Source organism: Carlito syrichta, unplaced genomic scaffold (assembly GCF_000164805.1).
Source record: "Carlito syrichta isolate Samal-C Ts95f unplaced genomic scaffold, Tarsius_syrichta-2.0.1 Scaffold286989, whole genome shotgun sequence".
NCBI classification, from domain to species: Eukaryota; Metazoa; Chordata; class Mammalia; order Primates; family Tarsiidae; genus Carlito; species Carlito syrichta.
The window spans coordinates 290988-300134 of record NW_007231085.1 but is presented as its reverse complement, the minus strand read 5'-3'; the positions used below and the strand labels follow the sequence as shown (position 1 = coordinate 300134).

At 43.1% G+C, this 9147-nt stretch overlaps 1 pseudogene; it reads left to right on the top strand.

Annotated features, from left to right (window-relative positions):
- Positions 1–363: 363 nt before the first annotated feature.
- Positions 364–4986, top strand: LOC103254606 (annotated as a pseudogene).
- The last annotated feature ends 4161 nt before the right edge of the window (positions 4987–9147 follow it).

Genomic DNA, 9147 nt, shown 5'->3' with positions numbered 1-9147 from the left:
ATGATCTTTTCTCTGTGTCTGCCCCTCTGGTGTTTTTTTCTCTTCTTATATAAACACTAGTACTATTGGAGTAGATCTTACCCAAATGGCCTCATTTTAACTTAATTACCCCTTTCAAGACTTTATCTTCAAATATGGTTACATTCTGAGGTATTCTGGGTTAGGGCTTCAATATATGAATTTTGGGAGGACACAGTTTAGCCCATAACATTTGATGTGGGAGGAGATTGCCCAGGGTTATGGATGGTGGAAGGTGGAAATTTGAGGGGATATTGATGAAGGTCTTCTCCCAAGTCTAATAAAATTTATAATAACATGGGGAAAAAGCAAGCAAACAAACAAAAAGTCCCTTTCGGAGAGACTATGGCACTCAACAAGTATCACTCGGAGGGTGGCAGAGTGATCATCAACAACACCGAGAGCATCCTAATGTCCTATGGTCATGTGAAACTTACATTTAGTGACATGAATGCACCAGAGGCCTTCAAAGGGACCAAGAAAGACACTATCTACCCTACCCCTTACTGTCTTATCTTTCTGTCCAAGGGGAAACATGCCATGCAGTTCTTCCTGATGTCATTTTATCTGATGAAGGACTATGAGATTTAAGCAGCCTGTGTTTGGTGCAAGCAAACAGTGAAGCCTGAAGCAGGAGGTGGCTAGGAAGGCATTGCTTCGTACAAGTTGTCCTTCATGGCAGGGGGTGTCATTGAGTTTGGACAGCAGATGACCCAGGTGGCATCTCAAGCCTCCAGAGGTGAAGCTCCCAATGGACCCCATGGCTACTCTCATGTGCCCAGCAGGGCCTGTGTCCTTCCCCCACCCGTCGCCAATGAAATATACCCCTGCCCTCCTGGCTACCCCTATACACCACCTCCACCTATCCAGGACCTCCCATAATGTTCAGGGTCATGGGATACGTGCAGCCCCTGCCACCACCCTATCCTGAGCCCATGAAGCCTCCAGTCAGTGGCCCTGATGTCCCCCCTCTCCTCCTGAAGATGAAGCCAAGACTGCAGAAGCAGCTGCCAGTATCTATTACAACCCGGGCAACCCACACATTGTCGAAATGCTCATGAACCAGCCTCTGCCACGTCTCTATTCGCCCTGGAAGATACTTAAGACCCTCCTCTCTGCCTCTTGCCCTCATGCTCCTTCCTACCCCTCCCCTTGGGGCTGTGGCTGGGGTTGGGGGAGGTGAGGGAGGGCCTTGTTCTTCCTCCAGGTCTGGTCATCAATAGTTACCAGGAACTAGCATTGCAGGATGGAGGAGCCCCAGGTCTCTGGAGTGGCACCGTCCAACTTCCCACACCAGCTCGGTGCCCACAGTGCTGCTCAGCCCACCTCCTTCATCATCTCTGGGGCTCTCTTCGGGAACACAGTTGGGGGGGATCCCCTTGTTCTGTTTCCCTCTTGTAGCTTCTCCCCACAAGGGACTCTCTGGCCACCTCCTCCACTGCAGTCCAGCTCCCTCGGTCTGGTAGCCACTCTACACTCAGCCTCACGGACCCATCAGACCAGCCAGGTGTCTTCCCTGTGGGTCCCTGCCCAACCTGTTCACATTCCCTCTTCTGGTCTGTGACTAGCTGCAGGAAGCCACTGTCCCGAAGGCTGTCAGCCCACATTCCATTTGCCCAGGGTCCAGCCCTAGTCATGCTCACTCTCCCTGCCCTGAGTCATGCTGTTGCCACTTTGTGTGTCTTTGGGAGCTTTAACATGAGCTTCAAGGCATTGGGTGGCATCGGGGTAAGGTCATTGTGTCTGAGGAGGGAGCCCCCCTGCTTCCCTGTAAGTGTTTGTGGGATTTGCTTTGCCTCTCGTCTGTCTTCCTTCTAGAAGAGGCTTCTCAACTGGAACTGAAGAATGTATGTCCGTCCCATCATGCCGTTTGGGGCTGCTGGGAGGACTGGGAACGAGGGCTCGTGACCCTGCATGCTGACGTGATCTGCACCAACCCCTCAGCCTCCCTTTCCCTTTAAGTTTCATGCCCCCTGGATGCGCTAAAATTCACTCTTATTTGCTCCTGGACTGGCTGTGATGTGAGGAGATGGTTACTTAAAGAGAATTCCCTATTTATTGGACAAAAAAACCCCCAGTTAATATATTAATGTGAAATAAACCTTGTTTGCATCCTGATTTGTTTGGTGAAAATGTGAAATAGTAAAAATGAAGTCATTGGGAAAAAAAATCTGTAATCAAATACTTCTTAAGGATGGTGGAAACTAGGGAATCATTACTCTAACAACCTACTACCAAAGGTTATCAAGATGTAGGAAAGGAAATCAAATTCACAGTATTTTCCAGAGCTTACTTTATGAAAGATACCGCATCTTAGAGAAAGTGACTGCAAACTGTGGCCGTGGGCTAGATCTGATTCCCAACCTATTTTTATAAATAAAGTTTATTGGAACCCAGCCACGCCTGTGTATTTGTGTATTGTCTGTGATTGTCTTCATGCTACCACAGTAGAGTGAAGCAGTTGTGTCAGAGGCAGCAGGGTCTGCACACTTTTACTATATGTTATTTGACCTCTTATAGAAAAAGTTTGCTGGAAGAAGAGGAAAATAACCAGATAACCAGCAACAGGAAGCATATGGTCCAGGGGAGGGATGGAAGGTAGCAAGCACGATTCCCCTTGCTCCTTTTATGTAAACAAATGACCAGGTAAGTTTTGTGACTGTGACAACGACTGGTCCCATGGTGACACTTAAGAAGTTCATGGAAACTCTTTCCTAGACAGTTGTTTTATAACGGCCTTGGCCACCCACCCATCTGCTGCCACACACCTTAGTCCTTTCAAGTATTATCTAGCGATATCCAGTTGTCAGATGCAGAGAACAAAGCAGGAGTCTCAGCTTGAATAGGGATTCCCCTTCCTATGACATTTCACACTAAGCCTCATTCACAACCAATACGGAGGCAGTGCTTGCTTTTAAAACCCATTTCACATTTTTAAACCAATTCTGTTAAGCATGACTTCATCTGTCACTTGTTATTTTTGGAGAAGCTTGATACCCATAGGTTTGAAACATCCCATCCATTTGTTCAATGGTTTTCTGATAACTATCCCTGCCCACTGGGTATGAAGTCGACACCAATTTTGCAGCTGACTGGCTTAACGATAAGAGTATTTTAGACTGGGCCACAAAGCTGTGTAGTTACAATTGTTCTTGTTCTTACCATGTCTGGATACCCAGTGCTTACTATCCTAGAAAACCCAGGACTTGGAAACTGGTGAGATTTTACTCTTGCTGCAAATGAAGAGTGCAGAGAGAATTTGGGAATGTGTGATAGTTGATAGTAGACTCAGGGTCTGCACTGCAGACATAGTCTGTAACCCCACCGGAATCAAGAGAAGCAGACTTTTCAAACCCTTGCTGCATAAGCCTTGTAATCACAGAAATAGACCACTTGAGATAGAAGCACAGACGGATTTGCTGCTGCTGACAGCTCACCAGGACCCGGCTTTCCATTCAGGTACATTGATATGCATATTCACTCTACTGGAAAAAAAATCATCTCCTCTTCTACCCTGGGACGCGGCTTCTGTAGGCTCTGGAATCTGCTATTTGATACCCACCTGCTGGTACGATGTAAGAGGCTGCAATAGGCGTCAAGCTATGAGAACTCCGAGGAGCACTACTGCAGTGTGAATCGCTTCCTTGCTCTGCACTGTTTGGTGATTGTGAGATAGATGACCAGATTAGCACAGCACACAGTGTTTGTGTAAGGAACAGGGAGGGTGATTCTCCCCTGCTTCTCCTACCAGCTATTCTTACCAGTCCCTTTGCCATCTGGCAAAAATAAGGTATCTACTAATGTGTCTTAGTGGAAATTCAAAGGCCAGAATCTCTAATTCAAGCCCAAAGTGAAATTGTTTTGTTTCTTTCTGCCCTCAACCTGCCATACAGGAGCCTCTGATGCTACTGGCCAAAGAGGTCCTGGCCTATGCAGTTGCTGGCTTGTAGAAGCTTCCAGCACAGCAGTTTGTTGTCCTTGATGTTTTATATCATGAACTAACTATCTAAACATAACCACGCTTCCAAAATGCAGAAAGTTGTTTCCAAAACACAAAAACAAGTTGACAAAAAAGGTGGAAGTACAGATAGCTTGGAGGCATGAAGGCTGCCTCATCTCTTGGAGACTTGTGCAGCCGTGTGGGTAATCTATGTTAACATCTTGTCTTCAAGATGTTGACCTCACTCTGATTCAGACATTCTAGAAAAGGATTCATTTCTTCTCCATTTCAAAGCTGTTTATCTGGCTTAGAAAAATAGCTATTTTAAACAGAAGCCTTTACACTTGTCTGAGTAAGTTCTGTTCCAATTTTTGTTTTGGCCATAAGTCAAAGATAACAGCTGTGCGCTTGTGGGTTCACTGAACTCTACGTGCTTGTTGGCTGCATCACCGACCAGAGGGAATAACCAATAATTAGAACATTTCAGGTCATCTTGGGAAGAACAGAGTTTTCTCATGTTTGGAAAGGTGGTGTGACCTCCCTCTGATTTTCCCAAGTGGAGATCTTTTGATGACTGAGTGTGGAACTGAATATACCAAGCCTGGTTTTATCGCCATTCTGTCCTCCTTTACCCAAAATGCAACCTAATAAATGGAGGCTTAAAACTAGGTTTATTGTTGTTCAGCTTAACTCTAGTTCTGCAATGGGCCTGAGCCATGAAAACAAGCAACAGCGCTTGTGTAATCCCTGCACATCAGCATTCCTGATCATAATGATTTGTGACTCAGACCTTGAGAGCTGTGGGGTTTCTTCCTAGTTGAATCAATACAAGTTTACATAAATACATGTTTCTGTTTTCCTTTTGTTCTGGTTTCAGCATTCGTGTTTACTTGCTGGCTACAGACAATGGGAGAGTGGTTAACAGAAGAGAAATCGAGCAGATAGATGATTCAGAAGAAATTATTTGGGTGGGGTCTGATGTCTTTACCACGTATGACTTTTTTGTTTGTTTTGCTTATGAAGGATAATGTGTTGGAATTTTCACTTGAAAAGATACCATTTGTCCTATACAGTAAGTCCCCTACAAACGAACGAGTTCTGTTCAGAGAGTGTGTTCAAAAGTCCAACCAAGTTAGCCTACATACCCCACTAACACAACTGGCTGTTTAGGTCTGTACTGTAATAGGTTTATAATACTGTTTACACAAATAATACAGTACTGTACAGTAAAGTCTACAAAAGCACAACCACTTGTAGAGGATGCATGCACATGGCAATGCACACCAGACACGTGAATTAACATGTGATTGGACATGTGAAGGCAACTTGAAGGTTCATATGTAGGGGACTAACTTGTATATACAAAGACTATAACTTTTCATCTATCACATTGATTATAAACTACAGTACGAACCGTTCATGTGTCAGGATACTCAGTTTACTAGTGCTTTTTGCACCAGAGACATGTATCCTAAAGCGTTAATCCAACAGTTGCATAGGGCCTGGTCTGCTACTGATGCCAGGAGCCAAGGGAGCATCTATATTTACACTCTCACCCATTCAAGGAGAAAAAGTTGGCCAGTGATATGGTGATTATTTTCGCTCAGTTTTATGCCATGGATAGGAAAACCTTTCACTTCTACTTGAATAACTACAAGGATGAAGGAGAGGCCACCTTTTCAAGATTCACCCTGCTAGACAGTCTCTATTATCAAGCAACAACTCATCACTGATGTTCTGCTCACACTCTACTGTGGAATGTGCCTTGGGCTGCTTTCTGTGACGGTTCTATTTAGGAAATATAAAAATGCACGTGGCTGAGGTCAAAAATTCAGACCCCCTCTTCTGCTTAACAAACTCTGGGCCCGCAGGGTTGCCAGGGCCAAGTGGGAAGATGGCTTTTACTAAGTTGTCCACATTTTTCATATGGGCTAGTGGCGTCTCTGAGCATGTTTGGGCTTTTTGCTGTCAGTTTGCACTAAAGACCTTTTATGTTAGTTATCTCTGACTTCTTTAGCCTTAAATCCTATTTCAATAAGATAGTAAATCCATTATTGGTAAATGAAAGTAAATGAATTATTATTGGTTAACTTAGACCCATTTTCTATGTCTGAATTCACTGAGGTAAAACCCAGCTATATAGATATATTTGTGTGGAATAGCCACATCTTTTCCATTTATTTCTTTAAGAATACTTTATATGACAATTTATATTCAAAGGGAAAAATTAGAACTAATTTGAAGGTTATGTTCACACGATTGGCCAGCATATGATCATTTAAATAGATTCTGAAATGTAACCTAGATCGGGGTTGGTAACAAGAATTCTGTCCAATAATTAATGATAAGGAAATATCAATAGCATATTTCAGCCTCTGAAGGTATGTACAAAGCACAGTGCCTACCATGCACAGCTCATGGTTACTGTGTCCCTGCAGGTTGCTTCCTAAACTGCTCCTGAGTACAAAGGACTTTGAATAAGCCAGGAATACTAAAACTCTCTCCAAAGATGGAATGTGTGCATTCAACTAGAGGAGACTGAGAGACACTCATCTTCCTGAAACAAGACACCAGTGTGCCACCATACTTCTGGGTCACATTTCTTGTCTGCGTGGAACATCCCTCTAGGATTGAAGGGACAAAGGGAGGTGGTAAGGGAATTTTGTTGACTCTCAGAGATGCCTGTGCTTGCAAATTATTTTCTCCGTGAAGATTTAGAATCCGGGGAAAGACAGGAAAGTATGTAGCAGGGACTTTTTTTTTCCCCTCCCACATCAGCATTTCTAGCAATGGACTGATTGGTATGAGAAAGTAGCTGCCCTGAGGTGTCGGGTGCAGCATTATAAATGGTACTTCCAGTCAGCTTTTGTTTCTAGTCCAGTGGTATTTAAGTCATGGGCCCTCCCCAGTGGTTTCTCTCATTGCCTTTGTCATGTTGTCATACAAGGGGTGTAGCAAACAGGTTGCAAGTCTCTATCTCCTAATCTATTTAATCAGATTAATGTTTATGCTGTTCTCTTACCTTGTTTATTCCTCAAAGTGCCTTTATCTCCTTCACCTCTTGATGAACCACGTAGGTGCTCATTAAATGATGAAAAAGAGCCTCCAGAATGTCTCCTTCTGTTGTGTGAACTTAAACGAATCTAATAACCACAACAGAGCAGATCTCCGAACACACAAAAATACATTATGATTCAGTTTTCCAGGAGCTGAAAAAGAAAGCCATACACTTTTCTATTAAAGAATCAGAAGTCGATTTTCTGATACAGCTGAAGGTAGGTATTATTAATGATCATTATTATTATTATACTTATTTTATTCCTATACTGAAGTCATTCCTTCTGACCTATCTACATTTTAAAAAGTATTTTGGAGAAAGAAAAATCAGTAGATATGGTAGGGGGGCAGTGACTTAATGACAACTACCACACACCTCACAGGTTATTACAAGTATTAAATAAGAGAATAAATAATAAGAAGCCAGCACAGGTTCATGACAACTAAACCCCCACTTCCCACTAGGCTTTTAAACTTAAACCATTGATCCTTTACCAGTGTTTAGTATACCCTGTTTTTAGTGTAAGGAAAGAAGAAATGAATACAGTCATCCTTCCGTAGGCATGGGCTCCACATTGGTAGAGTCAACCAACCTCGGATAGAAAAATATTAAAAAAAAATTGTCCGTATTGAATATCTCAGACATTTTTTCTGGTCATTATTCCCTAAATAATAAAACAGTATAACAACTATACGTATAGCATTTACTTTGTATTAAATGTGATGAGTAATCCAGAGAGAAGTTATCCAGGAGAATGTCCTTAGGTTCTTAGGCTACCTGCACACATGATGCCATTTTACATCCGGGACTTGAGTGTTGCTGATTTTTGGTATCTGTCCCAACACCAATCCCCAGAGATGGCAAAGGACGACCGTATTTTTAAGCTACGTATTATGTGTGAGGCACTGTGCTAGCTCCTTATTATTTATTCTCTTATTTAATGCTTGTAATAACCTGTGAGGTGGGTGGTGGTTTATTTTGCAGATGTGAGAACTGAGTACAATAGAAGATGGAGTCATAAGAAAGGGCATCTGGAGTTTCAGCTGTTAATCACTTACATTCTGGGTTTAATAGGCTTTCTGCTTTGAGAATTACTGAGGTCCCCACAGGGCATTTGGAAGGGACAGAGCAGAGTTGTGTAGCATGGTCGGAAGTTGCTCTTGCTGGGAGGCCAAAAGGCATACCATCGCAGCCTTCTGAAACGAGCTCTTTCTGAACCTCAAAGGGAGGATTTGCTGGGGCAAGTCCAAGTTGTGGTTAGTGGTCCTGCCTTGGGTGTGTGATGACATAGCTTCACCCAACTCCAGAACGGTATTTACCGCATGAATAGTGAGGACTGTCACCTACGAAATACTCTGAGCCAGGCACGGTTCTAATGGCTTGACAGTTCATGTAACCCTAAAAACCCTATAAGGTAGAAGTTAATATGATCCCTATTTGGCAGAAAATAAAATTGAGGTAACAGGTGAGTATCACAGTGGTTGAGTAACTTTTCGAGGGTCATAAAACTAACGAATAGTAACGTTGGGGTTTGATCCATGCCAGGCTGGCTTCTTTAAGACATTGTTCTTTAAGACATTACTGCATTTCACTCATGCCCTTCGGAGTTGCCTTTTGTTAAGCTGAATTTGGGGGTGGGATTCCTGTCTCTCTGAATCTTCTTTCATTCACCTCCTCCCTCCCAGTCGCTTTCTTCTGATTTTCTTTCATTCTGGGGGAATCCTTTCTTCTTTCTCAGAGGGACTTCTCTTCAAATCCGGTTTTCTTTGTTCCTGGAGAGTAGGTGACCCATTATGCTCAAGGCCCTTGGCACTCGAATTGTTAGCAACTAGCTGCTAGCATCCCTTTCTTGGGCAGGGACATCTCAATCCTCCTGTTTGCATTCTATCCTGTTAACGTAGCAGAAAAAAAGAACAACAAAATAGTTGAACTTAGACAAATTACAGAGATAATCAAAGGGTAGTTCACAATGCTAAAGTAACAGCTTAGGCTCTGACGTTGGCCTGGGTTTACATCTCTACTATTCTATGCTAGATAACTAGCCAGCTGAATATAAATACAAATCTCTGGTTTGTCTACTGTAAAATAGGTTTGATTTCTAACCCGCTGAGTGTTTGTAAGAATCAATGAA